The following is an 11,496-nucleotide window of genomic DNA, read 5'->3' as shown; positions in this document are numbered from 1 at the left end:
GGCCTGGCCGCAAGTGCGTTCAATTGTCGGGACGTCCAAGTCCCTCGTTCTTCCGTGCTTCCTCTTTCGGCAAGTCGTTGCGGCACCTTCCCAAAGCGCGCAGACCCGCTAATCGCGACGAGCGCGACGTGGCCGTGCCGCCTTTCCCTCGGCAGCAAGCAAAACGCCTGGCAACGTCGACGCTCCCCTAACCGCGATCTCGCACCGTGTTTCGTGTGGCGAATTCAAAAGCCGGCCGGCGCTGCTGCAACCATTACGGTCGGTACGCATACGCCGCGGAGGGCGGGACGGTCATCGGAGCGTGCGGTTCCTCCATCGAGTACTGCGCACCTCGGCCGTCGCATCGCCGTGCCATGACCGGCCGCGCGTCAACGCGAACCGGTGCCAGCGAGATCCCTCGCCTGCAAGAACCGACCGGCAGCCTCCGTCACCCGAGGACGCGGAGGCGCTTGCCGCGGACGGCGGGACGGTATGCACTGGTGCACAGCGGACCCGTCACATCGCCAGTTCCTTGACCGACCGCCGACGCTTGTGCCGTTCCTCTCGTACTTGGCAGTCGCCGCGCGATTGTCGGGTCTCGTTCTTGCACGCTCGAACGGTCGGGAGGGCACTCGGCTGGCGTTTCGGGAACGCGCAGCCTCGCCTTCTACCGACGTAACCACGACTCGCCGTTCGCGCTCCGCCGCTCCTGTTTACAGTACTAGGCGGTCCCGCAGCGGTCGGGTCGCGCATTTCGAGCGCTTCGAGCCACGGTGCAGTGGCGGGTCGAAAGCCGACCTATGAGTGCGTTGCGCCGTTTGTACCCGCGTCCGCCACCTGGCCGACCGTCCAAGGTCGCGGTGTTGGCGTCCGCTGGGCGCAACAATTTGTCACGGGGTGCCGCTCCACATTCAGGCAGCCCCGTGGGGAAAAGCCGACCCCGCGTCCAAACGGGGTCAGCGGCAGAAAGTGTCGGGCGCAGACGCAGCTGAGGCGCTCACCCTTCACAATCCGTTAATGATCCTTCCGCAGGTTCACCTACGGAAACCTTGTTACGACTTTTACTTCCTCTAAATGATCAAGTTTGGTCATCTTTCCAACAGACCGGCGCAACCGAAAGGCCGCGCCGGACATCGGTCCGAAGACCTCACTAAATCATTCAATCGGTAGTAGCGACGGGCGGTGTGTACAAAGGGCAGGGACGTAATCAACGCGAGCTTATGACTCGCGCTTACTGGGAATTCCTCGTTCAAGGGGAACAATTGCAAGCCCCTATCCCAATCACGAAAGAAGTTCCACGGGTTACCCAGTCTTTTCAGACAGGGATAAAGACACGCTGCTTCCTTCAGTGTAGCGCGCGTGCGGCCCCGGACATCTAAGGGCATCACAGACCTGTTATTGCTCTGTTTCGTGCGGCTAGGAGCCGCTTGTCCCTCTAAGAAGGTTGTAAGGTGCTGGGAACCCCGCACCTATTTAATAGGCTAGAGTCTCGTTCGTTATCGGAATTAACCAGACAAATCGCTCCACCAACTAAGAACGGCCATGCACCACCATCCACCGAATCAAGAAAGAGCTCTCAATCTGTCAATCCTCCCAGTGTCCGGGCCGGGTAAGTTTTCCCGTGTTGAGTCAAATTAAGCCGCAGGCTCCACTCCTGGTGGTGCCCTTCCGTCAATTCCTTTAAGTTTCAGCTTTGCAACCATACTTCCCCCGGAACCCAAATACTTTGGTTTCCCGGAAGCTGCCCGCCGAGTCATTTGAGTAACTCAGGCGGATCGCTGGTTGGCATCGTTTATGGTCAGAACTAGGGCGGTATCTGATCGCCTTCGAACCTCTGACTTTCGTTCTTGATCAATGAAAACATTCTTGGCAAATGCTTTCGCAGTAGTTCGTCTTGCGACGGTCCAAGAATTTCACCTCTAGCGCCGCAATACGAATGCCCCCGTCCGTCCCTCTTAATCATTACCTCGTATTCCAAAAACCAACAGAACAGAAACGAGGTCTTGTTCTATTATTCCATGCAAGTTTATTCAGGCGACTCGCCTGCGTTGAGCACTCTAATTTTTTCAAAGTAAAAGCACCGGCCATCTCGAGGCACACAATGAAGTGCACCAAGAAAGAACCGGCATGATGTTCAGTCCGAGCCGTCGCATCGGGTAGATGCACTACTCGTCTGGAACTGAGATCCAACTACGAGCTTTTTAACCGCAGCAGCTTTAGTATACGCTATTGGAGCTGGAATTACCGCGGCTGCTGGCACCAGACTTGCCCTCCAATTGATCCTCGTTAAAGGATTTAGAGTGTACTCATTTCAATTACGGGGCCTCAAAAGAGTCCCGTATTGTTATTTTTCGTCACTACCTCCCCGTGCCGGGAGTGGGTAATTTGCGCGCCTGCTGCCTTCCTTGGATGTGGTAGCCGTTTCTCAGGCTCCCTCTCCGGAATCGAACCCTGATTCTCCGTTACCCGTAACAACCATGGTAAGCAAGTAACCTACCATCGAAAGTTGATAAGGCAGACACTTGAAAGAAACGTCGCCGGCTCGTGGCCATGCGATCAGCACAAAGTTATCCAGAGTCACCACACAATACGGGCCGAAACCCGATCGATCTTGGTCTAATAAAAGCACCCGTTACCCAAAGGGCTCCAGGCTCACTGCATGTATTAGCTCTAGAATTGCCACAGTTATCCAAGTAGGAAGAAACGATCTAAGGAACCATAACTGATTTAATGAGCCATTCGCGGTTTCGCCTTATTTCGGCATGTACTTAGACATGCATGGCTTAATCTTTGAGACAAGCATATGATTACTGGCAGGATCAACCAGGTAATCGTTCGACTGCGCGTCCGTCCTCGCCTTCGGCGGGCCGGACGCAGTCTGTGTGCGGCGGAGGCCACCTTCAGGCGCCCCAACACGCTTATTTTGCACTCCGAGATGACGGCGTTCGAGCTCGCTACGGCACAACCTTCCCGAAAGACGAGTGGGAGCCGTGCGGCAAGAAGCACGTTCATGCTCGCTCTTTTTCGTTGCATCGACTCGGTCGCGCCGTGCGGGTTGCCCAAGCCCGCTGCACTGTCGGTGGACCGGCCGGAACTAGCAACGGAGCCGAGACTGCAAAGCCGCCAGACGACGGGTCACGCCCGCGTCTTCGGCGCTTTCGCATCTGAATCGCCCGAGGACGACACGGAACACACCTCGATATCGTGGTAAAACGGCACCGTCCGACAACCAGCCCCTAACGCATCAAGCGGATGAGGCTGCAGACGACTGCCGTGGATTCCCCTGGAGCAGACCCGAGGACACGCTTGACGAGGCCGAAGCCCGCCGCATATCAGACACCCGGTCGCTTTCGCGTACGCCGCTCACGAGAACCCCCACATAATAGCAGCGATAAGTACCCAGACCTCCTTGGGCACTAATACGAGCGTACTCGAGAAAATTTCACCGCGGGTGTGCCCCGAAACGTGTGGCACGTTGAGCGTGCCACAAGTCTACGTCGCTCTCAAACCCGCCGAGGTCGTAGAATTTGCGACCCTACTCACGAAATTCCCACCGAGGATACGGCCGCAAACGTACCGCACCTTGGGTAGGCCACGAGTTTGTGCAACACTACGCTGACGGCACAGCACCGAGGTCGTGCGCGCACGCACGGGAAAATTCCGCCGCGGTTTCTGCCGAAAACGTGAGGCACCACGACTCTCCGCAAGTTCGCGTCGACTGCGAAAGACCGAAGTCGTGAACGACGTGTCCGCTACTCGCCGCCGACACGCTGGACACCAAACGTACAACGACTCGACGGCGTCGTAGAGGCCCACGACGCGGTTTTCCTTAACGACGTCTCGGCGTGGCACCGACAGGTTAGAACGGCCGACCAACGTTCCCTGTCCGCCGTTCGGCTCAGTCGAAGGGCTCGGCGACTTCGGCAACGCTGCGAAGCCGCACGGTGACGCACGCCATGTCCCCATTTTTTTTTTTTTTTTCTTTCTGCGTCTGCCGGGGTGCCCCTATAATAGCAGCGATAAGCACCCAGACCGCCGTGGGTCGCTCGCCCCGGCTGACGTGGTTTTTCGTACTCCTGCGGCGGTCGCCGTCAAGCACGTCCAAATACGCTACTTTCGTGGGCGCATTCACGCTCTTTCGCTTCGCCGGAGTGCCAGCACTCACTCTGCCAAAAACGGCGAACATCCGAGCGGCGGTTCCCACTTTTGCGTCGGCGTCGCAAACCCCGCCCCGGCAGACGAGGTTTGCCGTACTCGTGCGACGGTGGCCGGCGGGCACGTCGAAAGACGCCGATATCGTGCGCGAATTGGCGCACCTTGGCTTCACCGGAGTGCCGCCACTGACTCCTCCAAAAACGGCGAAGATCCGAGCGGCGCTTCCCACTTTCGCATCGGCGTCCCGAACTCCGCCCCGGCTGACGCGGTTTACCGTACTCGTGCGACGGTCGCCGGCGAGCACGTGGAAAGACGCCGATATCGTGCCCGAATCGGCTCCGTTCGGCTTCGCCGGAGTGCCAGCACTGGCTCGGCGAAAGACGACGAACATCCGAGCGACGGTTCTCACTATTGCGTACGCGTCGCAAACCCCGCCCCGGCAGACGCACTTTGCCGTACTCGTGCGACGGTCGCCGGCGAGCACGTAGAAAGACGCCGATATCGTGCCGGAATCGGCCCCGTTTGGCTTCGCCGGAGTGCCAGCACTCACTCGGCCACAAACGGCGAACATCCGAGCGGCGGTTCCCACTTAGCCGTCGGCGTCCCGAACTCCGCCCCGGCAGACGCGGTTGCCGAGCTCGTGCGACTAGCGACCGCGAAGCCGTCTCGCGACGCCGCTTTCGTGCGCGGCTCCCACTGCGACCTGGGTCACCCGAGGTCGACGAGCAAGAAAGAATGTCGAAAAAAAATTTTTTTTTTTTTTGCGTCTGCCGGGGTGCCCCTATAATAGCAGCGATAAGCACCCAGACCGCCATGGGTCGCTCGCCCCGGCTGACGTGGTTTTTCGTTTTCCTGCGGTGGTCGTCGTCAAGCACGTCCAAACACGCCACTTTCGTGGGCGCATTCGCGCTCTTTCGCTTCGCCGGAGTGCCAGCACTCACTCTGCCAAAAACGGCGAACATCCTAGTGGCGGTTCCCACTTTTGCGTCGGCGTCGCCAACCCCGCCCCGGCATACGCGGTTTGCCGTACTCGTGCGGCGGTGGCCGGCGGGCACGTCGAAAGACACCGATATCGTGCGCGAGTCGATGCTTCTTGGTCTCGCAGGAGGGCCGCCACTCACTCCTGCAAAAACGGCGAAGATCCGAGCGGCGCTTCCCACTTTTTCGTCGGCATCGCAAACCTCGCCCCGGCAGACGCGCTTTGCCGTACTCGTGCGACGGTCGCCGGCGAGCACGTCGAAATACGCCGATATCGTGCCCGAATCGGCCCCGTTTCGCTTCGCCGGAGTGCCAGCACTCACTCGGCCAAAAACGGCGAACATCCGAGCAGCGGTACCCACTTAGCCGTCGGCATCCCGAACTCCGCGCCGGCTGACGCGGTTGCCGAGCTCGTGCGACTAGCGACCGCGAACGCGTCTCGCGACGCCGCTTTCGTGCGCGGCTCCCATTGCGACCTGGGTTACCCGAGCTCGACCAGCAAAAAAGAAGGTCGAAAAAAAATTTTTTTTTTCTGCGTCTGCCGGGGTGCCCCTATAATAGCAGCGATAAGCACCCAGACCGCCGTGGGTCGCTCGCCCCGGCTGACGTGGTTTTTCGTACTCCTGCAGCGGTCGCCGTCAAGCACGTCCAAATACGCCACTTTCGTGGGCGCTTTCGCGCTCTTTCGCGTCGCCGGTGTGCCAGCACTCACTCTGCCAAAAACGGCGAACATCCTAGTGGCGGTTCCCACTTTTGCGTCGGCGTCGCCAACCCCGCCCCGGCATACGCGGTTTGCCGTACTCGTGCGGCGGTGGCCGGCGGGCACGTCGAAAGACACCGATATCGTGCGCGAGTCGATGCTTCTTGGTCTCGCAGGAGGGCCGCCACTCACTCCTGCAAAAACGGCGAAGATCCGAGCGGCGCTTCCCACTTTTTCGTCGGCATCGCAAACCTCGCCCCGGCAGACGCGCTTTGCCGTACTCGTGCGACGGTCGCCGGCGAGCACGTCGAAATACGCCGATATCGTGCCCGAATCGGCCCCGTTTCGCTTCGCCGGAGTGCCAGCACTCACTCGGCCAAAAACGGCGAACATCCGAGCAGCGGTACCCACTTAGCCGTCGGCATCCCGAACTCCGCGCCGGCTGACGCGGTTGCCGAGCTCGTGCGACTAGCGACCGCGAACGCGTCTCGCGACGCCGCTTTCGTGCGCGGCTCCCATTGCGACCTGGGTTACCCGAGCTCGACCAGCAAAAAAGAAGGTCGAAAAAAAATTTTTTTTTTCTGCGTCTGCCGGGGTGCCCCTATAATAGCAGCGATAAGCACCCAGACCGCCGTGGGTCGCTCGCCCCGGCTGACGTGGTTTTTCGTACTCCTGCAGCGGTCGCCGTCAAGCACGTCCAAATACGCCACTTTCGTGGGCGCTTTCGCGCTCTTTCGCGTCGCCGGTGTGCCAGCACTCACTCTGCCAAAAACGGCCAACATCCGAGCGGCGGTTCCCACTTTTGCGTCGGCGTCGTAAACCCCGCCCCGGCAGACGCGGTTTGCCCTACTCGTTCGACGGTCGCCGGCGAGCGCGTCGAAAGACGCCGATATCGTGCGCTAATTGGCGCTCCTTGGCTTCTCCGGAGTGCCGCCACTCACTCCTCCAAAAACGGCGAAGATCCGAGCGGCGTTCTCCACTTTCGCATCGGCGTCCCGAACTCCGCCCGGGCTGACGCGGTTTACCGTACTCGTGCGACGGTCGCCGCCGGGCACGTCGAAAGACGCCGATATCGTGCCGTAATCGGCCCCGTTTGGCTTCGCCCGAGTGCCAGCACTCACTCGGCCAAAAACGGCGAACATCCGAGCAGCGTTTCCCACTTTCGCATCGGCGTCCCGAAGCCCGCCCCGGCAGACGCGGTTTGCCCTACTCGAGCGACGGTCGCCGGCGATCACGTCGAAAGGCGCCGAATTCGTGCACGAATCGATGCTTCTTGGTCTCGCAGGAGGGCCGCCACTCACTCCTGCAAAAACGGCGAAGATCCGAGTTGCGCTTCCCACTTTTTCGTCGGCGTCCCGAACTACGCCCCGGCTGACGCGGTTTACCGTACTCGTGCGACGGTCGCCGGCGGGCACTTCAAAATACGCCGATTTCGTGGGCGCATTCACGCTGTTTCGCTTCCCCGGAGTGCCAACACTCACTCTGCCGAAAGCGGCGATCATCCGAGCGGCGGTTCCCACTTTTGCGTCGGCTTCGCAAACGGCGCCCCGGCAGACGCGCTCGTGCGACGTACTCGTGCGACGGTCGCCGGCGAGCACGTCGAAAGACGCCGATATCGTGCTCGAATCGACCCCGTTTCGCTTCGCCGGAGTGCTGCCAGTCACGGCGCAGAGAACGGCGAACAAGTGTTTTTTTTTTTTTTTCCTAGAATTTGTGTTATAGAAGGCACATTTGATATCGGACGATAATTTTCAACTTTATCACGCGCACCGATTTTCGTGTAGAGGTTTGCAAGTTTATGGGAATTTCTCCACTTGGAATAATGCGATTTAGTAGTACTACGAGAACTTCATGGATGTACTCAAGGGTACGGGGCAAGTCAGTTACGTCAACACCTGCAGATTTTTTACACTTCAAACTGAAAATTGTTGGTTGTGAGTCCTCGTGTGATATTAAAGGCCGATTCGCTAACACATAGAACAAAGAAAGAAAGGAAGAAAAAACGCCCGCGCTCGCTCAAGAAACCTGGGTTCGCAACAAGTGGCAACAACAAGCAACCGAGCGAGTGCGCCAAAACCCGTGGCGGCCGAACAAACGCGAAGTCCCAACCGCGTCAGCCGGGGCGGCACGGGACAGGAAAAATCACTTCAGCCGGGGCGGCGGGGCACCGAATAAACCTCGTCACCTCGTCGCAGGATAAAAGAGGAAACAAAAAGTCTAAACAGCGTCTGCTGGAGCGAATGCGTAATAAAACAACAACAACAACAAAAAAAAACACCCGCGCTCAAGAAGTCTGCAATCCTCACAAAAGGCGACTGTGACCGAGCAGCGTCAGCCGGGGCCGTGCGGAAACGGAAAAACCGCGACTACCGGGGCGTCGAGGCACCGAAAAATCCACTTCAGCCGCGGCGAAAAAAAAAACAAAAAGAAAGACGGAGGGGGGGGGGGGGAACCACGTCTGCCGGGGCGAAGGAAAAAAAAAAACGCGTCTGCCGGGGCGAGCCCGGGTGCGGCACCACCGGGAAAACTGTGGCAAACAGACATGGCGATCGAGTGAGTGGGCCGCCAGCCAGGCTCAGCCAAAAAGTGCAAAGTCCGAACTGCGTCAGCCGGGGCGGCAAAAACCGCGTCAGCCGGGGCGGCGCAAAAAACCGCGTCTGCCGGGGCGGCACGAAACCGCGTCAGCCGGGGCGGGGCGAAAACTGCGTCAGCCGGGGCGAAAAGAAAAAAAAAAAAACGCGTCTGCCGGGGCAAGCCCGGGTGCGGCACCACCGGGAAAACTGTGGCAAACAGACATGGCGATCGAGTGAGTGGGCCGCCAGCCAGGCACAGCCGAAAAGTGCAAAGTCCGAACCGTGTCAGCCGGGGCGACGCAAAAACCGCGTCAGCCGGGGCGGCGCGAAAACCGCGTCAGCCGGGGCGGCACGAAACCGCGTCAGCCGGGGCGGCGCGAAAACTGCGTCAGCCGGGGCGGCGCGAAAACCTCGTCAGCCGGGGCGAGCGAAAAGGGGGGGGGGGAACCACGTCTGCCGGGGCGAAAGAAAAAAAAACGCGTCTGCCGGGGCGAGCCCGGGTGCGGCACCACCGGGAAGACTGTGGCAAACAGACATGGCGATCGAGTGAGTGGGCCGCCAGCCAGGCTCAGCCCAAAAAGTGCCAAGTCCGAACTGCGTCAGCCGGGGCGGCAAAAACCGCGTCAGCCGGGGCGGCGCGAAAACCGCGTCTGCCGGGGCGGCGCGAAAACTGCGTCTGCCGGGGCGAGCCCGGGTGCGGCACCACCGGGAAAACTGTGGCAAACAGACATGGCGATCGAGTGAGTGGGCCGCCAGCCAGGCACAGCCGAAAAGTGCTAAGTCCGAACTGCGTCTGCCGGGGCGGCACGAAACCGCGTCAGCCGGGGCGGCGCGAAAACCGCGTCTGCCGGGGCGGCACGAAACCGCGTCAGCCGGGGCGGCGCGAAAACTGCGTCAGCCGGGGCGAGCCCGGGTGCGGCACCACCGGGAAAACTGTGGCAAACAGACATGGCGATCGAGTGAGTGGGCCGCCAGCCAGGCACAGCCGAAAAGTGCTAAGTCCGAACTGCGTCTGCCGGGGCGGCACGAAACCGCGTCAGCCGGGGCGGCGCGAAAACCGCGTCTGCCGGGGCGGCACGAAACCGCGTCAGCCGGGGCGGCGCGAAAACTGCGTCAGCCGGGGCGAGCCCGGGTGCGGCACCACCGGGAAAACTGTGGCAAACAGACATGGCGATCGAGTGAGTGGGCCGCCAGCCAGGCACAGCCGAAAAGTGCTAAGTCCGAACTGCGTCAGCCGGGGCGGCAAAAACCGCGTCAGCCGGGGCGGCGCAAAAAACCGCGTCTGCCGGGGCGGCACGAAACCGCGTCAGCCGGGGCGGCGCGAAAACTGCGTCAGCCGGGGCGAAAGAAAAAAAAAAAACGCGTCTGCCGGGGCGAGCCCGGGTGCGGCACCACCGGGAAAACTGTGGCAAACAGACATGGCGATCGAGTGAGTGGGCCGCCAGCCAGGCACAGCCGAAAAGTGCTAAGTCCGAACTGCGTCTGCCGGGGCGGCACGAAACCGCGTCAGCCGGGGCGGCGCGAAAACCGCGTCTGCCGGGGCGGCACGAAACCGCGTCAGCCGGGGCGGCGCGAAAACTGCGTCAGCCGGGGCGAGCCCGGGTGCGGCACCACCGGGAAAACTGTGGCAAACAGACATGGCGATCGAGTGAGTGGGCCGCCAGCCAGGCACAGCCGAAAAGTGCTAAGTCCGAACTGCGTCTGCCGGGGCGGCACGAAACCGCGTCAGCCGGGGCGGCGCGAAAACCGCGTCTGCCGGGGCGGCACGAAACCGCGTCAGCCGGGGCGGCGCGAAAACTGCGTCAGCCGGGGCGAGCCCGGGTGCGGCACCACCGGGAAAACTGTGGCAAACAGACATGGCGATCGAGTGAGTGGGCCGCCAGCCAGGCACAGCCGAAAAGTGCAAAGTCCGAACCGTGTCAGCCGGGGCGACGCAAAAACCGCGTCAGCCGGGGCGGCGCGAAAACCGCGTCAGCCGGGGCGGCACGAAACCGCGTCAGCCGGGGCGGCGCGAAAACTGCGTCAGCCGGGGCGGCGCGAAAACCTCGTCAGCCGGGGCGAGCGAAAAGGGGGGGGGGAACCACGTCTGCCGGGGCGAAAGAAAAAAAAAACGCGTCTGCCGGGGCGAGCCCGGGTGCGGCACCACCGGGAAGACTGTGGCAAACAGACATGGCGATCGAGTGAGTGGGCCGCCAGCCAGGCTCAGCCCAAAAAGTGCCAAGTCCGAACTGCGTCAGCCGGGGCGGCAAAAACCGCGTCAGCCGGGGCGGCGCGAAAACCGCGTCTGCCGGGGCGGCGCGAAAACTGCGTCAGCCGGGGCGAGCCCGGGTGCGGCACCACCGGGAAAACTGTGGCTAACAGACATGGCGATCGAGTGAGTGGGCCACCAGCCAGGCTCAGCCAAAAAGTGCCAAGTCCGAACTGCGTCAGCCGGGGCGGCGAAAACCGCGTCAGCCGGGGCGGTGCAAAAAAACCGCGTCTGCCGGGGCGGCACGAAACCGCGTCAGCCGGGGCGGCGCGAAAACTGCGTCAGCCGGGGCGAAAGAAAAAAAAAAACGCGTCTGCCGGGGCGAGCCCGGGTGCGGCACCACCGGGAAAACTGTGGCAAACAGACATGGCGATCGAGTGAGTGGGCCGCCAGCCAGGCACAGCCGAAAAGTGCTAAGTCCGAACTGCGTCTGCCGGGGCGGCACGAAACCGCGTCAGCCGGGGCGGCGCGAAAACCGCGTCTGCCGGGGCGGCACGAAACCGCGTCAGCCGGGGCGGCGCGAAAACTGCGTCAGCCGGGGCGAGCCCGGGTGCGGCACCACCGGGAAAACTGTGGCAAACAGACATGGCGATCGAGTGAGTGGGCCGCCAGCCAGGCACAGCCGAAAAGTGCTAAGTCCGAACTGCGTCTGCCGGGGCGGCACGAAACCGCGTCAGCCGGGGCGGCGCGAAAACCGCGTCTGCCGGGGCGGCACGAAACCGCGTCAGCCGGGGCGGCGCGAAAACTGCGTCAGCCGGGGCGAGCCCGGGTGCGGCACCACCGGGAAAACTGTGGCAAACAGACATGGCGATCGAGTGAGTGGGCCGCCAGCCAGGCACAGCCGAAAAGTGCTAAGTCCGAAC

General features: G+C 61.6%; 1 non-coding gene across 1 annotated transcript; it reads right to left on the bottom strand.

Annotated features, from left to right (window-relative positions):
- Window positions 1-994: 994 nt before the first annotated feature.
- Window positions 995-2,809, bottom strand: LOC142795969 (small subunit ribosomal RNA). Its single transcript, XR_012893448.1, has one exon. It is a non-coding gene; the product is annotated as a small subunit ribosomal RNA (ribosomal RNA).
- Between the last annotated feature and the right edge of the window lie 8,687 nt (window positions 2,810-11,496).

This window comes from Rhipicephalus microplus, unplaced genomic scaffold (genome assembly GCF_043290135.1).
Source record: "Rhipicephalus microplus isolate Deutch F79 unplaced genomic scaffold, USDA_Rmic scaffold_981, whole genome shotgun sequence".
Lineage (NCBI taxonomy): Eukaryota > Metazoa > Arthropoda > Arachnida > Ixodida > Ixodidae > Rhipicephalus > Rhipicephalus microplus.
The sequence above is the reverse complement of the archived record's forward strand: the minus strand, read 5'-3'. Positions and strand labels throughout refer to the sequence as shown.